A 22,425-nucleotide genomic window follows, 5' to 3' on the forward strand; every position below is an offset into this window, starting at 1 on the left:
GTTTTCCCTGTGGCATGAGGGATCTTAGTTCCTTAACCGGGGATTGAACACACTCCTCCTGCATTGCATGGTAGATCCTCAACCACTGGACTACCAGGAAAGGGTTACGAGATTTCTGAACAGGAAAACTAGATTTTCCTCCTATACTAATGACAATCTTCTTAAGGCTCCAGAACCAATTTTCTTATTTATATTGCCAGATTATTCCAGAAACAAGCTAGGTTTGGACTTACACCAGAAAAATTGAAGCTAGACATCCAAGAGGGCTAGGCAAATAGCCAAATATGCAGGTCCCAGCATAGCTCAGGGAATCTGAGCTTCTACATTGGGCCTTAGGGCTGCCTGGGTTGCCTGCTCTCAAGTTAATTTAGCTGACCATGTAACCGAAAAAGCAACACAAAGAAAAAGCGGGCAATTTGAAGCAGGCATTCAGAAGGCCAAAAAAAAGGCGGGGGGGGGGGGAGGGGAGGCAAAAAAGTGGGCATTTCCTGCAGGAGGCCTAAATGCTATTCTTCAATACATCTTAAGGAGTTTATTTTGTAAAATACATCACACCATAATACGACACATTTATTTCTTGGAGAGGAGAGTATAAGCTTTCAAACACATGGCTTCTTAGCCAGGTGCCTCCTTGGAAAGTACCTGTTGACTGAAATGCATTGCAGCATATTACAATCCGACCGCAGCTTCACTTATCTGTTGGAAAGGCATTTATATTGCACTTATTACCTAGTACCTGTTAAAGCTGTTTATGGAGACCACAAGGAAGAAATAATTTTTATGCTCCTTTTAGTTTGCTGTAAATTCAGAAACAATTTTGCTTGAACAGCTGATCTGTGAATTAATAATAAGGGACTATAACTTTTTTTCACTACAGTATGTCAAGTACTTCCTTTGTGTTAAAAATTGATGAGGCTCAAAACTCCATTTCTTTACAGGAAACAAATTTCAAAGGCCTATGGGGTAATCACCACTTCCTTTATATGGAAATTTCCTTCTAAGATCACACCTTGGCTGGTACAAAATAAATTAAAAGTTTAGCTTTGAGTTCAGTATGACATAAAGTATTATATTCTTTTTTAAGGACTGCCTGAAAAAATTCTGTGAAAAACCATGTGAAGAATAGTTTTTAGTCAAACAGATCATGCTTTATCTCAGAATTGCTATCTAAAGAAATAATTAACTGAGACTTTTCATCATGTGTATAACCCTCTCATTGGCTTTCATTGACTCGTTTTTGGATTTTCAAAACTACTATTGTTGAAGTCAAATGATTCTCTGTCTCATGTTTTTTCATTCAGTATTATCTTGAATTTTTCAAGACTAAGACACTGGTGAAATGAGCATTCTACCATTCGTATTATTAACCAGATACAGGCCATGATAAAAATATCCTCTTCTTCAGATATGATGTCTTATTCCTGTACATAGACACATGGCAGCTGAACCAAAGTCAACTTGAAGGTACACAAGGCAAGAAGCAAGAGTTCACCTTTTCTAGTATTTAATAGGGTTTATCATCAGATGCAGATGTTGTTCAGGAGAGGGAACAACACTTTCACCAAGGTCCAAAGATTGCCCAGATTATTCATGTAGTAAGACTAATTCTTGGACTTCCCTGGTGGCTCAGAGGTTAAAGCATCTGCCTGGAATGTGGGATACCTGAGTTCGATCCCTGGATCGGAAAGATCCCCTGGAGAAGGAAATGGCAACCCACTCCAGTACTCTTGCCTGGAGAATCCCATGGGATTGCAAAGAGTTGGACATGACTGAGTGACTTCACTCTCACTTTTCAAGACTAATTCTTAAACTAGTTTTAGCATAATTATTTTGACATTGGAAATAGATTGTTAATTTATTCAAAACATTTACTTGCTCTTTCTTAGAGTCATATGGCATGAAATGAATAATATAAAGTCATGAAGGGAAATAGTCTACCCTTCTTAAGGTTTTATTTTTGAGAAGCAGTGAGAAAAATTCTTGAATAGGGTCTGTAGGAGGCCTGAATTTTCCTTTATATAAAGACAAGCTTATACCTCTTTTTCTCCATCACTTTTAAATTAAATTTAAAAAACTGCTTTCATTTTCCTCTTTTCCCATTTTTAATTTATTTATATTCCTATAGAAAGGGAATCTTGCTTCTTTCCCATTTTTGTTTTTCTAGCGCTCAGTATGCTGAGCGAAGTGAAGTCGCTCAGTCGTGTCCGACTCTTTGGGACCCCATGGACACCAGGCTCCTTCGTCCATGGGATTTTCTAGGCAAGAGTACTGGAGTGGGTTGCCATTTCCTTCTCCAGGGAATCTTCCTGACACAGGGATCAAACCCAGGTCTCCCGCATTGTCAGACAGATGCTTTACCATCTGAGCCACCAGGGAAGATTTTGTAAATATCCTGTCTCTAAAGGTAGAGATTGGAAGTTAAGTCAGAAAGGGGCTAAAACACTACTTTGGATTTTTCCAAATACATACTCTGCAAATGAGCTTCAATATTGAGCAGTTTAAAATTAAAAATATATATATATGATGTCAGTAGAGTTTTAAAAAGCAGACACTGAAGTTATAGACAAACTGCATCTAGGAAAGAAAATACTTTTATATCATAAAATGTTGCTATTTTGAGTAATGTTTAAGTTTTCCATATTTAGATGCTATGTTACATTATGAAAAATATCAGATCTAATGATCATGAGGTGTGTCAGCTTCTGGCCCAATGTCACTCAAACAGGATAAGTTTAGGGTTGATTTGTCATTAAACTGTATTTGGTAATGTGGTGAATTGAGGTATGGTTACCAGTAACTGGACTGGAAGAGACACAAGCTGGAATCAAGATTGCCGGGAGAAATATCAATAACCTCAGATATGCAGATGACACCACCCTTATGGCAGAAAGTGAAGAGGAACTAAAAAGCCTCTTGATAAAAGTGAAAGAAGAGAGTGAAAAAGTTGGCTTAAAGCTCAACATTCAGAAAATGAAGAACATAGCATCTGGTCCCATTACTTCATGGGAAATAGATGGGGAAACAGTAGAAACAGTGTCAGACTTTATTTTTTGGGCTACAAAATCACTGTAGATGGTGACTGCAGCCATGAAATTAAAAGATGCTTACTCCTTGGAAGAAAAGTTATGACCAACCTAGATAATATATTCAAAAGCAAAGACATTACTTTGCCGACTAAGGTCTGTCTAGTCAAGGCTATGGTTTTTCCAGTGGTCATGTATGGATGTGAGAGTTGGACTGTGAAGAAGGCTGAGCACTGAAGAATTGCTGCTTTTGAACTGTGGTGTTGGAGAAGACTCTTGAGAGTCCCTTGGACTGCAAGGAGATCCAACCAGTCCATTCTGAAGGAGATCAGCCCTGGGATTTCTTTGGAAGGAATGATGCTAAAGCTGAAGCTCCAGTACTTTGGTCACCTCATGCAAAGAGTTGATTCACTAGAAAAGACTCTGATGCTGGGAGGGATTGGGAGCAGGAGGAAAGGGGACGACAGAGGATGAGATGGCTGGATGGCATCACTGACTCGATGGACGTGAGTCTGAGTGAACTCCGGGAGATGGTGATGGACAGGGAGGCCTGGCGTGCTTGCGATTCATGGGTTTGCAAAGAGTCAGACATGACTGAGCGACTGAACTGAACTTACCAGTACCACAGATTTGGATAATTATGTATTGCATTTTAACAGCTATTCATTGCTGAGGAAGTCCTTATTTCAAAGAACATTTGTCCCCTTTGAGAGAATGATTAACACTTGGTAGTCCTTTTATCTATATAGGACTGCATGGTGACCACAAAGCATTAGAGAGAAGAACACAGACCATGAGGCTCTGGTTTAAGTCAGTCTTAAGACCTGAGAGTTTGCTTTAAAGCTGGAGGGACTTTGGAGATGATCTGGCTCAATTCCTTCATTTTACAGATGAAAATCTTGAAACCCAGTGAGATTAAAGGATATACCTGAAGTCACACAGTTCACTTATTGAAGCGCTTGGACTAGAGCCTGTGTTCTTAAATTCTATTCTGCTCCTCTCTCAGGAAAGGGATGTTAACAGGCAAAGCTTAAAACTACTGTGGGAGATATTTTTTAGAAGATTGGCTGCACTTTATTTTTATTTTTTGAAGTATAGCTGATCTATGATGTTGTATTAGCTATAGGTGTACAGCCAAGTGATCCAACCACACACGTATATATCTATTCCTCAGACTCTCTTCCTTTACAGGTTATCACTGAGTGCTGAGTATAATTTTTTGTACTATACAATAAGTCTCTGTTGATTACCTATTTTATATATAGTAGTGAATATCTGTTAATCTACAAATTATAATTTACTCTGTCACTCTCCTTTCTTCTTTTGTATCCAAAAGTTTGTTATCCATGTCTGTGGGTCTATTTCTGTTTTGAAAAGATGCTCAATATTAATCTCAATTAATATATTAATATTAATTAATATCACTAATTATTAGAGAAATGCAAATCAAAACTACCACGAGCTATCACCCCACACATCAGAATGGCCATCATTAAAAAGTCTATAAATAACAAATGCTGGAGATGGTGTGGAGAGAAGAGAACCTTCCTATATTGTTTGTGGGAATGTATGTTGGTAAAGCCACCATGGAGAACAGTATGGAGGCTCCTTAAATAAAAAAGAAAAAGAAAAATAACTAAAAGTATGCCTACCTTAAGATACCACTCCTGGGCCTGTATGTAGAGAAATAATCTAAAAAAAATTTTTTTAATTGGTTGTCGTTATCTAGTTGCTCAGTCATGTACAACTCTTTGTGACCCCCTGGACTGCAGCACACTAGGCTTCCCTGTCCTTCCCTGTCCCTGGCATTTTTTACCCTCTATAAGCTGAAACTCCAGTACTTTGGCCACCTCATGCAAAGAGCTGACTCATTGGAAAAGACCCTGATGCTGGGAAGGATTGGGGGCAGGAGGAGAAGGGGACGACAGAGGATGAGATGGCTGGATGGCATCACTGACTCGATGGACATGAATCTGAGTGAGCTCTGGGAGTTTGTGATGGACAGGGAGGCCTGGCATGCTGCAATTCATGGGGTCGCAAAGAGTCAGACATGACTGAGCAACTGAACTGAACTGAACTGAACTGATGTATTGGCACATAGATGGAAAAAAACTGTTAACTATTTTGGAATGTTTAAGGTTATAAACCATCAAAAGGTGCCAGAAAAAGTACTTAAAGGAAAAAAAATACCCTATTTTCTAGCTAGTATATCAATCTATTTTGCTTAATATTACTTTCTGTATAACTTATAGACATTTGTATATCTTCATGTTCTTCACTATATGCAGAGATTCAACTTACTAAGATGAGTTAACTATTTATAGTAATTCTGTTCATATAACATTTATTTAATAACCATTATCTGTTAGGTACTGCATAAAGCAAATGGTTTTACAAGGTCTACTAGCTTACTTCAAGAAGCTTAATATCTAGGGAGAGTGTAAGGATAAACAAAATCCTCTGATATTAAAAAAAATGTAATGTAGCTTTAACGGCTGTAATCATAATCAGTTTTGAGAATTTAGGATATGCACAGAGATACAGTTAGGGAATAGACCAGTAAAAATTTGGGAAAATTCCTTAGAACTAACAGGCACAATTTGATGTGGGTCTTGAAAGAAAGGCAGAACCTTGTAGTCAGTATTAAGGTGGATATTTTTAGCACAGAAATTAGTCCAAGTTCATTTCTATGACATTCACCTTTGCTCTTCAAGTTTGAGGACACACTGGAGTGGGTTGCCATTTCCTTCTCCAATGTATGAAAGTGAAGAGTGAAAGTGAAGTCACTGAGTTGTGTCCAACTCTCAGCGACCCCATGGACTTCAGCCTACCAGGCTCCTCCGTCCATGGGATTTTCCAGGCAAGAGTACTGGAGTGGGGTGCCATTACCTTCTCCGTTGAATAGAATAGAATTAAGCAATCATACTTTCTTTGATCTCTGGCTATGAGTGACTGGAAACTAAATTTTTATATTATTTAGTCAGTTACCTAATGGTCTCTGGTAGTACTTTAGTTGCTAAGTAGTGTCCAACTCTTGCAACCCCATAGACTGTAGCCTGCTGGCTTCTCTGTCCATCGGATTCTCCAGGTAAGAATACTGGAGTGGATTGCCATTTCCTTCTCCAGGGGATCTTCCCAACCCAGGAATCAAACCCAGGTCTCAGTTAAAATGGTTGCCAACTGTCTCAGAGAATTCGGCAAAATGTGGTTTTTGAAAGGACTTACATTCTTTACCAAAAGCATGTTAAGAAAACCAAGCTTTACTACTAGGTAGACCTTATAAATATACATGTATAGTTTAGCTAGAAATAAGAAAACTCCTAAGTTAAATGCTAAATATTTAATAGTAGAAGCTGACTTTAATATTTTGCACAAATTACATCAGACATGAGAATAATCAGTTCTGCTGTGGGGAGTTTAACTGACTGAAGTCTCAGCTGCTGTGCCTTGAACTCCACAGCTGCCTTTGTGAAATGATCGTGTTGTTCACAGGCTTCTCTGAGCCAATCGCTGAGTATAGTCCTTACAATAGTAAATCAGGCCCATTTCTACTGATGTGAGCCATCTCTAAGTGGGGCTTTTGGCTCCAGGACTTCCAGCGGCATTGTTAAATCTTCCTTAGGCTCTAAGGTAGTCTAAGATGCTTCGCCCAAACTAATTTTCTTGCAGACCATTCTTTTTCACTTAGACTCACACATGCACCATGGGTAGACATGCAGCATAATCAGAAATACACTGTGGACAAACAGACACAATGGACAGACACAGACACCATAGACACAATGGATAGACAGAGATATCACGATCAGATGTATATCATGGGCAGATAGCTCTCCCCGGCCTGCCTGGCCATCTCCCCATTGTTCTCACAAGTACTTCTCCTAATATAAATTTCTTGCACAATGCTTCATATCTACTTTTCAAAAGACCCAGAATAAGACACATGCATATAAACTGTACATAAAGATAAATTCTGATTAGAATGTCATATCATGACTATGACAAATTTTCAACAAAAGCAATGAATTATTGTTGTTTAAGAAGTTCAGTCTTCATAGTAAAGAATTGAAACTAGCCCATTCCCTGGCAACTCTCAGAAATGCTATTCAAATTGGTCAATGAATACAATACTTTATACTTCTACCATACAGAATAAAGGCTCCCCTTGTAGCTCAGTTGGTAAAGAATCTGCCTGCAGTGCAGGAGACTCAGGTTCGATCCCTGGGGTGGAAGATCCCCTGGAGAAGGAAATGGTGACCCAATTGCCTGGAATATCTTGTGGACAGAGGAGCCTGGTGGGCTGCAATCCATATGAAGCATTGTGCAAGAAATTTATATTAGGAGAAACACTTGTGAGAACAAATGGGGAGACAGCCAGGCAGGCCTGGGAGAGCTATCTGCCCATGATATGCATCTGATCGTGATATCTCTGTCTGTCCATTGAGTCTGTGGTGTCTGTGCCCATCCATTGTGCCTGTGCCTATCCTTTGTGTCTGTCCATGGTGCGTATCTGTTCATGGTGTCTGTGTGTCCATGGTGTATTTCCGATCATGGTGCGTATCTGTTCATGGTGTCTGTCCGTCCATGGTGCATTTCCGATCATGGTGCATGTCTACCCACGGTGCATGTGTAAGCCTAATGACTTCCCTGGTGGCTCAGATGATAAAGTGTCTGCCTACAATGTGGGAGACCCAGGTTCAATCCCTGGGTTGGGAAGATTTCCTGGAGAAGGAAATGGCAACCCACTCCAGTATTCTTGCCTGGAAAATCCCATGGACAGAGGAACCTGGTAGGCGACATTCTCCATGGGGTCGCAAAAAGTCAGACATGACTGAGCGACTTCACTTTCACTTTTCATACAGAAAAAACTGGACTTTCTCAAAGGAGTTCAGGAAAGCTTTTTAAACTGTGTTTTTTCTGAATGTAGAATAGGCCTTCCATGTTTTGTCACGTACATGTGCTTCTGCACATGCTCTTTCATCTGTCTATAACAACCTCCCTCATGAATTTCCCCTTGTTTGGCTGAAAATTTATTAAGATTCAACTTTTTGTTATGGTCTCAAGGTAATCATGATTAAGAGAAATTCTACAACAAATGCAAATGAAAAGATGTTTACTTGTCAAAGGAAGGCAAAGGCTTAAGAACACATCTGTATGGGGTCAAAACTTGATACAGAGGACACACAGCAGAATGCTCCTAGTTGGAACGGCAGTACTACCAGCCCTCAGGTCCCCATAAGAACATGAAATTGTCCATGATACCCCTTTATATATGATAAAGATCTAGAAAACTCCTTTCTTCTGTTTCTGCTTTTCATTCTCAAGGGATCTGTATTCTTTCCCACATTCTTCCAAGTCTTTAGGTGATTTTGGCTATTGTCTGCTTGTCTGGTGTCAGAAACCAAGCATTTTTTAATGGTTCCTAGAGAAGGGGTGAGCTCATGTTCAATTTTCTAGGCAAACTATCCACCAGCATTTTCATGTCACAAGCTTTACATTCTGCTATTTCTTCAAAATCCACTGTACACATTACTGCTACTGCTACTTCTTCCCTCCAAAATGGTTGCATCTATCTTTCTCTTAGAAATGTCTTGATGTTACATCTATTATAGCACTTACCATAATGCATCAGACTATGTTTATATATTAAGCTATTTTACTAGGTTTGGAAGACTTGAGGGTCAGTCCTCGTTAAAACCTATGTGTTAAAGTTTTCTCTATCAACTCTCTCCATCTCATCCTATCTTTGCCTACAGATGATCAGATTGAGCCTGTCAAAGAATTGGGACATTTTACTCTTTCTTAAATAATTAGAAGGATTAACTCTTACTTGAGACAGAAGTAAAGCAAAAGCTTTCCCTGAGTAATTTCAGTCTTGCAGCAGAAAGTTCCTGAAATAGTTTCAAATAACTTCTATTAATTAAATTCAATCCTTCCCTTAGAGCATTCTGAATTGGCACCATGTGCCAGGCAATGAGCTCAGTGTTGGAGTAGGAATACAATAACAGACAATGATTCTGTTACTCAGCACCTGACTCTGATGGTGAAGACAAATATGTGAACAAATAAATTTTGAAAAATCATTCTGCTGTCATAAAACTTTCATGGAATTCTATGAAAGTATAATTTTAAGGAGCTGGAATAAATTTAACAGAGGAGATTAGGTATAGAGACAGTGACAGATAAGAAAATTTAGCATAGTAGAAGCCTAGTGAGCAGAGTGTCTAAAGCACAAGATGAATATTAGGAAGTAGCAGCTAGTAAGGGTGAAAAGAAAAAAATTGAAAAGAACTAGATCACAAACGGACATAATCCAATGATAATTTCTTTTAAAGTTAATGAGGATTATTACTACCTTGGAAGCATTGACTTGGTTCTAAATGCAATATAGTAATTGAGACAATTTGACGAATAAGAATATATATTTTTGAAACCAGAATTTAGAGCTTGTGTTGATCTTGTGAAACTGGGGAGTGACATGGAGGGTGAGCTGTCCACATGGAAGCAGAAATCACTCTGCAAGATTTGGCCTCCAGAGGAGTTATTGCTCAGGCTGAGCTTAGATGCTGTGAGATAACAACAAATAAGACAAGCTTAAAGGGACGGAATTGAGATGGAAGATTATACATTGCTAAATGGGGGGCTTTTTTTTTCCTCATGTTGAATTAGGACCAATGATAGTGAAGGCAAATAGCTTCCTCCAAGGCCCTAGCACATCAAGGCTGCTCAGAATGAGAATGCCAGGTACATGTGCAAACATTGCCTCAATGAGAATGAAGTTTCATTAGAGGCAAGGAAGGTGCAGAAAAATGTTGGCAGAGGTCTGTGGATGTAAGAGAATTTAACTCAAATAGCTGTTTATAAAAATGGGATAATGTCAAGGTATCTGAGGTAATTTCCTGCCTAGAAGTCTCTGAGATTTTTCACATTTGCCTTTAAATGGGCCAAAGTCTCTACTTATTTATTTTCTTAAATCTCTTATGTTCATAATGTACCAGAGAGAAATAAAAATCGCAACTTTGAAATAAGTGAGCAGCTCATTGCACTGATTGCATTGGTGGTGAAAATGAATATACAATTCAACAAAATACTTTATCTAAAATCTTTCATATGGAGCTTTCTAATTGCCCTTTTATTTCTTGTTGATGATAAAGAAAATAGGCTGCCCAGTTATTGTATATAGCTATAGAATGATACTTTTACAAAGTCCTATGAAAAAAATTCACAAATGTCTAACTAACACCAGAGGTTATTTTTCAGTTCTGCTATTCAAAAATGTAAATGAACAAAAGATAAGTGAATTGAATTAAAATATATCATTACTGGACTAAGTTTCAAAAGTAAAATTAAATTGATAGATCTACATTATGAATTAATTACTATACTCCAGATGCTTGAATTTTTTACAGAATAGTTAATTATCATATAGAAAGCAATGCTTTGAAAGAGATAAGCAGTCTACTCTGATACAATAGATTAGAAACAAAAATCTGTTTTGTTACTACAAAACAGATTTTGTTAAGTAATTCCTTTCTCTCATACTTGAAATGTATCCTTTCTAAGGCTTATCCCAGTAACATTTCATAGTGAGGACAAATATTGATCACAGAGTATTTAACAGACTGGCAGCTATGAAGGAATCTCTCAAATGATGATGAAAATAGGGAATGAGCAGGCTTGTTTTCTACTGGAAGTGATTTAAGCATTAAACACACATTATAATCAACATAATTTAGTTGATTAAGCATAATTCAATTAATTGATTCAAAATCCCCTCTTTTTTATTTTGCAGAGAACACAGCAAGAGTGATTACATATCTGGATATCTTGATAATGTATTTGTTTTCTTTCTCTCTATATCATAATATGCTATTTTTTTTTATAGATTAACAAAGAACATGTCTACAAAAATGTCCCATAAAACAAGTATTAGAAATGTATCTAAAATACAAATAATAGTTCAGCATCTCTCCACAAAATGGAACAAGAAGAGATTAGGAGTAAGTAAAGGCAAATTGTAAATAGAGGTTAGTGTGTATATATGTGTGTTGGGGGAGTGGGTGGGTAGGGGGCATGGAGTGTCATCAGCCAGCAGAGCCAAGTGTTCAAAAACACTCAGACTCATCATTCAAACAATACTGTGTCCATACGCAACCTAGTTCCAAAACTTAATAGCAGCATGACATCGAGAAAGCATGCAAAGGATGAAACATTGCCTTGCAAAATTAAATGTTTAATAAAGATCAATTATTTGCAAAGTGATTTAAAAACTATCTGACAACTAATAGCAGAGAGGCACCAATCTGTTAGAACACGTGTCAGCCTATGTACATCTGCTTAACAGAAGCCGTGATTATTTAATGCACACACAGCCGAGCTATGTAAAACATATGTACACACAGGGTAATTGAAACCAATTGACACTTTCAAGTTTGTATCAATCAAAAATTAATTTAGACATGCACTGAGTTGTAGAGCTATCCTTTTGTGCATCTAAGAATTGTGTCAGGAAGGTTCTCAAAGAAATGGCCAGAATGAGTTGATTCTGACATATGTTCTACAAGTGATTAAAGATGGATTATTGCCATTTTCAGAAGCTGCAGGTCCTGACAGATACAGATAATGCCAAACAGTACAATATCTGCTCATATTATTTGTCTTGGCAAAGAATAAGGTGACTCAGCATGTCATCTCACAATGACAAGACTACTTTTTATTTTATTTTTTCCTTTTTAAGTAGCAAAAAGAACAGCTAAATGTTCCAGAGAACACATTGCAAATGAGCATGTCATTACTGACTCTGCAAGGAATTCACCAACATACAGATCTTTGTTCCTTCCATCGTTCTGCAGAGAACACAGCAAGAATGATTGCATATCTGGCTTCTTGATAATGTATTTGTTTTCTTTCTCTTTCCACCCACAGAAAGTCTCTGACAATCTCATTTACAAACAGAATGGGTTCTATCTTGTTTTCCTCAAGCTGTTCTGAGTTTTCTAATGAACGTCCTTCTATGCTGGTGATTTGTTCATTCTGTTCAAACTACTGACCTCCTTCAGGACCTGCCAGATGTCACATCTTGATGTCTTCTTATTTTGTAGATTGTTGACTTTACCGCATTTTCCTTTCAGCCTTGAGGAAATGAAGGTCTCTATCATGGCTGTGATTTCAACCACTAGTAGTATTTTATTTTAAAGGGTCTGAGACGTCTTACACTATAGGATTGACATTTACAGTGGTGCATATTGATCCTAACAGAAATAACTGTGGGAGCTTATTTTTTTTTTTTAACTTGTTTGGGGGAACATACGGATATTCCTAGTCAACTGAGGAATACATTTTGAGAATATTCAAGCCTTTGCCTGCTTGGTAGTCATTACATAATAAGCATGCAGATTTATCTTGACTACTTTGATAGTAACATTTCAAAAATTCCCCAGTAATCCATTTGACAAGTATTTATCTGGAATTGTTGCATGTAATCTTTGTTACAGAATGGTTTTCCTCTAAATTATTTTGGCCAAAGATAATTTATATTTGGCCAACAGAGCTCACAGCAGTTGTGTAAAGCATCATTATTGCTCATGACTGACAAGAAAAAAAAGAAACACAAAAACAAAAAACAACAAACTATTCTTGGTTTTGAGCCTCTATTTCCTGTTTGCTAAAGAGTATGATTTACTCTCTCTACAGCACCAATATTAAAATAAACAAATAAACAAGTCTTCCTGAGTTTTATAAGTCAATTACTAAATATACTAAACGTCAACTGCAGATGACTTTGTCCTTCACTGTGTTACAATTTGAAAAATTTCATTTAAAAGAAGAATTACTCTTTTTTGAAAAATATTAGTCATGGAGTAGGTAGTGTTGTAATTTACTTATAAATCTTATCAGCTCTTCAACATTGCTGTACACTATATTGATGCTAAATTAAAACTGATGAATCTAATGAAATATCAATGAAATATTTCTAATTAATGATATTTCTAATGAAATATCAACTACAATATGCACACTTTGAACCAAAAAATTTATTGAGTAAATGTCTCTTGAGGATTTTCAGAATGGCATGAAAGACATAAATCTCAAGCAAACAATCTAGGAGATTTATAATGAAATCTACCTGAGAGAGAAGAAAATAAAAAAAGATTCTTTAGACCTTAGAATAATGACAGTGTGTCCCGCATTGAAGGTTTCTTCAATCACATGTTTTAGTCAAATCCTAAATGACATAAAGGCTTCCCTTTAAGAAAGGTTCTAGTGAGTTTTCTCTTCATAGCACTTAGAGAAGATGAGGATTTGTGCAAGCTGTAGAGATGGATGCCCAGACTGAATAAGTGAATCGCCCTATTTATAACTGCCATAATCTAAGGAACTCTGAGAAAAATTCTTAGATGGTAATCTTATAGGTTTGGTGTTACCCTTGAGCTGTCTCAAGTAATCAAAAAATCTTCAACTGATCTGTCTCCATACAATGTTACACAAGTAACTGATAAGTGTTTACTCTCTTCTTCCACAGCACCTAAAGCCATGGGGAAGTTATCAGCAAGCTACAAACTGGGCACATATTTTCTTTTATGAGGAATAACCATGCCAAAGAAACATTACTAAGTGCAGCATTTTTTAACAACAAATATTTACTGAGTGTTCATTAATGTAACTACTTTAGGAGACAATATGACCAAAAAAAAAAAAAATCATCATCCCAAGGCAAAAAGAAGCAGCATTTATTTATCACTTACTATGTCCCAGGAACTACGTAAAATCCTACAATCAACAAAATAGTGTGAAGCAGGTAATATGTGTATTTTAGACATAAGGAAACCAATATTAGACTTTCATTTTTAAATAATAGGATATCCAATATGAATATCTTAAATGAGAAGAAAAAAAAGGAGTGCTCTCATAGAGGAAATTCTGGAACAAGCTCAAATATAGCTGAAATTTGCTCTACAGCAATGTAATCATTCATCTCATGCTGGTAAAATAATGCTCAAAATTCTCCAAGCCAGGCTTCAGCAATATGTGAACCGTGAACTTGTAGATGTTCAAGCTGGTTTTAGAAAAGGCAGAGGAACCAGAAATCGAATTGCCAACATCCTCTGGATCATCGAAAAAGCAAGAGAGTTCCAGAAAAACATCTATTCATGCTTTATTGACTATGCCAAAGCCTTTGACTGTGTGGATCACAATAAACTGTGGAAAATTCTGAAAGAGATGGGGATACCAGACCAACTGACCTGCCTCTTGAGAAACCTATATGCAGGTCAGGAAGCAACAGTTAGAACTGGACATGGAACAACAGACTGATTCTAAATAGGAAAAGAAGTACGTCAAGGGTGTATATTGTCAGCCTGCTTATTTAACTTATATGCAGAGTACATCATGAGAAACGCTGGGCTGGAAGAAGCATAAGCTGGAATCAAGCTTGCTGGGAGAAATATCAACAACCTCAGATATGCAGATGACACCACCCTTATGGCAGAAAGTGAAGAGGAACTAAAAAGCCTCTTGATGAAAGTGAAAGAGGAGAGTGAAAAAGTTGGCTTAAAGCTCAACATTCAGAAAATGAAACTCATGGCATCTGGTCCCATCACTTCATGGGAAATAGATGGGGAAACAGTGGAAACAGTGTCAGACTTTTTTTTTTCTGGGCTCCCAAATCACTGCAGATGGTGATTGGAGCCATCAAATTAAAAGACACTTACTCCTTAGAAGAAAAGTTATGACCAACCTAGATAGCATATTGAAAAGCGGAGATATTACTTTGCCAACCAAGGTCTGACTAGTCAAGGCCATGGTTTTTCCAGTGGTCATGTATGGATGTGAGAGTTGGACTGTGAACAAAGTTGAGCACTGAAAAATTGATGCTTTTGAACTGTGGTGTTGGAGAAGACTCTTGAGAGTCCTTTGGACTGCAAGGACATCCAACCAGTCCATTCTAAAGGAGATCAGCCCTGGGTGTTCTTTGGAAGGAATGATGCTAAAGCTGAAACTCCAGTACTTTGGCCACCTCATGCGAAGAGTTGACTTATTGGAAAAGACTCTGATGCTGGGAGGGATTGGGGGCAGGAGGAAAAGGGGACGACAGAGGATGAGATGGCTGGATGGCATCACCGACTTGATGGACGTGAATCTGAGTGAACTCCAGGAGCTGGTGATGGACAGGGAGGCTTGGTGTGCTGCGATTCATGGGTTCGGAAAGAGTCGGACACAACTGAGTGACTGAACTGAACTGAATGTAATCATAACTCATTTTTTTCCTCTTGATCTATTGGTTTTGCATCTTCTCTCTTGGTTTCAGGTCTAAGCTTCGTGTGGTGTAATAATAGCTATTGCAGCTCTAGATCCTCTAGACAAATGTACACAAAAACCAGAAGTCTCTTTCTCAAAAGCCCCAGCAAAATGGATGGTTTCTGAGTGGGCTACATGCCCATGTTTGAATTAAATATTGTGGCCAGAGAGAATTTGGGCATCTATTGGTCTTAGCCTCTGTCAGGTGCTTCACCTCACCAGTTAGTAAGTGAAAAAAACTTATGCAAAATTGAGACCTAATACGAGGGCAGGAAGGGCCTCTAGCAAACTAATGTGCTTAGAATCACTCTGCAGTAAGTGTGATTCACTAAATTTGAATCTATGTTCTTACAGTTTCAAAGTATGAGTTCGTTTTAAAAATAATTTTTAAAAAATAATACATAAGCATATTTACAAAACAGAAACAGAATCACAGATTTGGAAAAAATATATATATATGGTTACCAAAGGGAAAACATGGGGAAAGGAGGAGCTTGGAATGAACATACGCACACTACTATATAAAAATAGATAATTAACAAGGATCTACTCTATAGCACAGGGAAACCTACTCAATATTTGGTGATACCTTATATATAGTCTGAAAATGAATTGATACGTGTATATGTATAACTGAATCACTTTCTGTACACCTGATACTAACAAAGCATCATAAATCAACTACATTCCAATAAAACTTTTTAAGACAATGTAACTTTTATTAACTCTAGTTCCATACATCTGTATAAATGAAACACACTCTAGTCTTAGTTTCCTATTGGAACATAGCATAGTGTCCATCATGTGAATAGTTGAAGCTTAATGAAATAAATAAATAAACTTGCTGTGAGGCTGAATGCCTTTAACAAGAAGTACATACTGCTTGTGATTTTGGCAGCTCCCAAAAGTCTTGGGTGACTGGGGTTAGAGTGTGCATGCTGAGGCTGCTGGAGTTTGTGATGTTCGTTCTATTTGCTATTACACAAGCAAAGTAGCCAGGCTTTGGCCTCGAAATCACTGTTGAACTGATGTGCTGTGGAAGGGGAGACCTGGCCTTTCAGTACAATATCTACAGTGTTGGCTCAAGTGCTACATGAGATGTGGACTTGCCTGATGATTCTTTCCTTCCAGAAGACTTCAGCATTGTCTTGGGAATAATTAATTAATCCAAGTTGCTGAGTCGTGTCCGACTCTTTGTGACCCCATGGACTGTATAGCCCAGCAGGCTCCTCAGTCCATGGAATTTTCCAGGCAAGAGTACTAGAGTGGGTTGCCATTCCCTTCTCCAGGGGATCTTCCCAACCAGGAACCCAGGATCGAACCCAGGTCTCCCGCACTGCAGGCAGACGCTTTACCATCTGAGCCACCAGGGAGTTAATGGGACTGGGTTACTCCTGCTAACAATGTCTCTCACATCGTGGCCCTGCATCCTCTCAAGGCTGGTTATTTCAGCTTCACCTCAGCAACTATTCCTTACCTGGCCCAAGAGAATAGGCCCATAGTGATGGACTTTATCAGTGCACCTGAACGGGGAGGAATCCTGGCTCAGCATAGTTGAATTGCAGATTTTTCCCCCCATTTCCTGGACTGCGTAGCTTTTTGGGTCAAGACTCTTCCTTCAGTGGGCATCCCCCTGCAGTCATGGTACTCCAGCAGAGGAAATATGACGTCTCCCAAACCAAAAAATAACCGAGTGGGGCTTCCATGGCTCTCCCTTCCCCAGAAATCCAGGTGCTTTCCAGACTCCCAAGGGTATCTCAATGCCATCTCTTCTCCCTTGACCCTGGGCCACCTTCTCCTGGATCCTGCCTGCTCTCAACCAGAGTGAAGGGTCATGAGGGAGTCTGTGAGAGCCTCCTTGGCTCCATCATGAAGCCATACAGACAGGAATGCCTTCAAAAACTACCGTGATCCTTAGGCCCTATGCTGTGCCACTGACGTGCCCTGGGATATGTTGCTGGCAATGTGAACTCTCTTGGGGGTCCAGAAGCAGGCGCTTTGGAGACTGCCTGACACCACCCCCATCCCCTGCCCTCCAGTCTCAAAAGAGAGTGGAAGATAAGATGAAAGCTGTGGGACCCTAGGAGGCTACCCAGTCTCTGTGCTGGCTTAGGAAAGCTCTTGCCATATGGGGTATTCTAATAAAAACAAATGCCACCATGGGGGAAAAAACAAAAAAAACAAGATGTAAATTTTGAGGAGAATGCCATCATAAATGATGAAGGAATAAAAAAAAAATTGCATGAATTAGAGAGTGTTTGAGTTTGTCCAGGAGATTGATATAACTTAAGAGGATCCAAATCAGGATCAGAAAGAGCATTTTAGACAACACTAACAGTTACATGGAAACTACAAATACAGATTCTTTTAACTTACAATGTGTTTATGGAAGTAAATGAAGTCAAAATGAAGTGACTAGCCCTAACCTACCAAAAAGTATAGCTTAATCTGTGAGAAGGAAAGTGTTAGCTGCTTATCATGTCCTACTCTTTATGATCTCATGGGCTGTGTCCCACAAGGCTCCTCTGTTCACGGTCATCCAGGTAAGATTCCCCAGGCAAGAATATTGGAGTGGGTAGCCATTCCCTTCTCCTGGGGCTCTTCCTAACCAAGAGATCGAACCCAAGTCTTCTGCATGCAGGCAGATTCTTTACTGTCTGAGCCAGCTGAACTTAGAAGGACTCAGAACACTTAACTTTGACCACAGTTGGGCAAAATCAACTAACACAAAGCCTATTTTATAATAAAGTATTGAATATCTTATGTAACTAATTAAATATTGTACTGGATGTGATAGAGAGAATGGTTGCAGAATGGTTATGAGCATGTGAGTTATCTACCCTCAGTGATGGTGGGGCTAACTGGGAGCTATAGCATCATGAGAAGAGATTCCACCATGTATCATGATCCTGGGAAAAGAGAAATACTCAAATTATGTTTTCTACTAAGTTTATCTCACTTTCACCCCATCTAAAATCGAAAAATTGTTAGTCTGGATAGGGGCTACTCAGGTTCCCTTAACTGGACCATAGTATGTGTACAGATCAGTCTTGGGAGTTAAGCCTACTGAAGGCAATAGATTCAACATTGTGTGTTATTGTTGTTATTATTATCATCGGCTATACCCTGCGGCATGTAGAACTTCCCTGACCAGGGAGCAAACCCAAAGTACTATAATGTCTTACATTCTAAGATAGTGCCCTCTGCAGAGGAAACATGAAATCTTAACCACTGGACCACCAGGGAAGTCTGGCTTCAACATGCTTTGGACTTAAATTATATGCAATAGAGAATATGTTAAGGTTGCATTTTCCTCCCAATGCAGAGTTGTATCACCAAAGCTCTAAAGTTAGGAAAGAGTCTAGTGGTTCTCTGGTGAATTGAAGTATGGAGAAAATGAATATGGATAAATAGTAAAGGAGTAGTAATTTTGTTAGCAAGGTGAGAAGGATCAACTTAGGGCTGGGTCCAGAGACAGAAGAACATGTTAATAAAAAGATATTACAATGTTAGACAAGAACAAAGAACAAAAAACAAGTACAGGGTCTGCGCAGCTGAGTTTTGTTGTGGCAGAGGTACACAGAAGTGAGAGACGGGGATGTTTTATAAGTGACATTAGGATAATTTGCAGAGCACGTTAACTAGATTTTACTCGGAAAGTGAATAGAGGACTTGAGTTCTATAATCTATTGAGTGCTAAGGCACTGAATTTGGACAGAACAGAGTTTATAGCTGGTTCCAACACTTATTAGTTAAGTGATTCACCATATGTAGAATAGGGATAAAAGTTTATGGAGCTGCTAGTTTTAAATGAGGGAGTGCATAAAAATTCTTACTTCATTGTCTGGTTTGTATTAAGTGCTCAGTGTTTGTTAGTTACTATTAAGATATTAGACAATAACTATAGAAATAAGAAAACTACACCTAAGCCATACAACCTGAGGAGGTGTATGTGATACAGCAACTCAGCCAAATCCAGAAAATTATACTGTAAATTCTATATCAAAATTAAAAAAAAATTATAAGGAACCACTTTAAATGATTCCTGTACATAGGACAATAGGAAAGTTAGACATTACTGATGAAACTGTTAAACAACATAAATAAATGGTAGTGGGTTTCCTGCATTTCCAGTCTGGTCCACTTTTCTTTAACATTGCTGTTCCTTTACTTCTTGCTAAAATTTGAATTCATTTCAGTGCATGCCTTAGGAAATCATCATTATAAAAAGTCTGAACATATTTAAGTTATTTACCTCAAAGACATAAAAAAATTAAGATATTTTGTATTTCACTTGTATAAATACAGTAACAAAAACTGTTTCTCTGATGAATTTGCAATTTTAATAATGGCTTTATTAATCAGAATAAATATAATTTGTCCCTTTCCTATAAATCCAAATGCTATGGTGGTTCCAAAAGTGTTTTCAAATTTTAAAAGATGGTAAAAATGGATCACTTTGAAATTGGATAAGGGATAGAAGAAGTACCAAAAGCATTATCAGCATATCTTAATTTCATGTTGGTAAGGCACAGATTGGAATCAGGAAATAAAAAAATATTAAATAGGTTAATGTAACTACTTTTATGAGGTCACTGATAATGATGATATCCACGCAGCATATTTATTAATTCAAAAAACATAAAATATTAAGTTATGGAAACAATGTATATCTCAAATGACTGTTGCCAAATGGTTTATATTCCACTCTACTTCCGTTTATTAAAAAGTCATTTGTGTCCAAACAAATCTTTTTGAACTAGATCTCTTTACTTCTCATTGTAATGAAAATTTGGATGGAAGTAGAGGTTTCTTGCCTGGAGAATCCCAGGGACAGGGGAGCTTAGTGGGCTGCCGTCTGTGGGGTCGCACGGAGTCGGACACGACTGAAGCGACATCATCAGCAGCAGCAGCAGCAGAGGTTTTTTAATGTTAAAAAATGACAAGCAAATTAAGTTTACACAAAATCAGGAAGGCATATTTAGTCAATATTAAGATACATGTGCTGCAGTCCAAGGGGTCACAGAGTCAGACAAGACAATTAGCAACTGAACAACAACAACAAGGATACATGTATCTACGATCTATTGAAACATTTTTAAAAATCATTTTTATATAAATTAATCATTTATGTTCAAATTATTTTCAGATATCAATTAAATGTCTTGTCCATTTTCTTTAATTAAAAATTATTCAGATTTCAAAAACTTTTTTATTTTACTTTAATTAAACAAAAGCAATGTTTCCTTTTACTCAAATTGATGAATAATTTTGATTTATGTTATTAAGGAAAAAGTCTAGATTTTTTAGAATTTTCTTGGCTTAGTTACATAAATCAGCAGCTACTTTCATAGCACAGGCAAACTCTGATTCCCTTTTGTCACAAAGACACTAAAGACTATATTTACATTTCAAAAATTGCATAAACATAAAATAAGCTGCTACATTATGGCAAAAAATTAAATTATTAAAATTTTATATTGGTTTCCTTGAAAATCAGATGTCTATATAGAATAAAAATCTACATATTTCATTACCTATTCCCCTCTCAAAATAAAAACGGCAAAAAAGATAATGTTTCTATAGTACAGAAAAAAGTTCAACTAAATACAGAAGAAATATTAGGCATACTAAACAGTTTTAAGAGTCACTTAAGGCAACTATTATTTTTATTTCCCTTGAAGCTGTTTTTTTTTTCATCTTGTGAGCCCTGTATACCCTATACTATGCTGGTGTAAACACTGAAGAATAAAACCCTTGCCGTTTGATGTTATCACCTGGTTATGTGAATATGTTTACTTATGGCTGATGACAGATTTGATTTAATAGAAGATTATTCCATCAACTAATTTGGTAGGTTCTTTTGTTATAGTTAAATTTTAGGGCTTTCTGACATCCTTTTCATGTCCTTCAGTTCTTGTTTGAATCACATCTCAAAGAACTTTAAAAACTGACATATTGCTGAATGTTTTTTTTTCAAGAAATAGAACACTATAACATAACATAACACTGTAACATAACAAGATAACAAGTGAGCATCTTTAATTTGAAAGAAAAAAGGAATCTATTTGTCTATATATTCTTTGATTGACTCATTAGTCAATTTCTTCTTCCTACACAGGTAACCAGAGACAGGCTACAGTTACAGATTTAAAACAAAATTAAGTGAGTACAAAATGTTAAAGTGAATTCACAGGGGATAGTTTTTACATAGTTAAAAACTCTTGTAAATAGTTTTTACAGCCTCAAATTATTGTAAAGATAATATCAGTGCACCCCGTGTTGTCCTTCTACAGAACACCTACCACTACCACTAATTTTACATTTAAAATAATTTTTCTTATATGGCAAAAAAAGAGAGAAAAAATGAGAGATATATATATATGAAATAAACATTTTAGCAACATTCCCAGAAATGTTCTAAAATGTTCTACTGACTGCTATCATTAATTTATGCATGTGCTCTTAAAGATAAAATTATTTATTTAATAGCATTGCTTTTTGAGCCACAGTTGGGGTCTTTCATTCAAAAGGCAGTTTTGTATTTTTTTTAATATGATACTTGTATTTAAAGTTTTAACATTTAAAAACGATATTTCTTCAAGTAAAACTTCATGAATCATAAAATTAGATGCTATGGTTTTGCTTCAACAGAAAAATAACAAATCCCTTTAAAAACAGAATTAAAAACCTCAATATTATTTTCTATACACATTTTATAAGAACTAGTTAATGCTTTATTTGCTTCATTCAAAATATTGTTTTCTAATCTATTGCATTTACATATGAAATAAGTCCTGGCAATGTGCACATTAGATTTACATAAGAAATTTCTTAAGTTCTCAGGGTGAGTTCTGTCCTCATCTTGTGAAGTATTGCATTATATCATATCTTGTGATATATTCCTTCATGTATCTTAATTGTTATCTGAGTCTGTTTTAACTGTCAAAGAAATCCAAGAAATCTAGACAGTCTGTTATTTACTTGTTTAGGGTAAAATAAGTTTGTTTTACCGTTTCCAGCAAAATCTCAAGTCATATGGGGCAGAGGGGAAAAGTATGTGGGATTGTGCTATGTATACACCACCGCTGGACTGCTCTGTGTT

General features: G+C 37.2%; 1 protein-coding gene and 1 pseudogene across 2 annotated transcripts in view; one reads left to right on the forward strand and one right to left on the reverse strand.

The window, feature by feature from the left end:
- The window catches only part of FSTL5 (follistatin like 5), an 863,982-nt gene that overhangs the window by 37,789 nt on the left and 803,768 nt on the right, over positions 1–22,425 (reverse strand). The gene's annotated exons all lie outside the window — the stretch shown is intronic.
- LOC102186616 lies at positions 16,256–17,148 on the forward strand (annotated as a pseudogene).

The sequence above is a fragment of the Capra hircus genome, chromosome 17, assembly GCF_001704415.2.
Source record: "Capra hircus breed San Clemente chromosome 17, ASM170441v1, whole genome shotgun sequence".
Classification (NCBI taxonomy): domain Eukaryota; kingdom Metazoa; phylum Chordata; class Mammalia; order Artiodactyla; family Bovidae; genus Capra; species Capra hircus.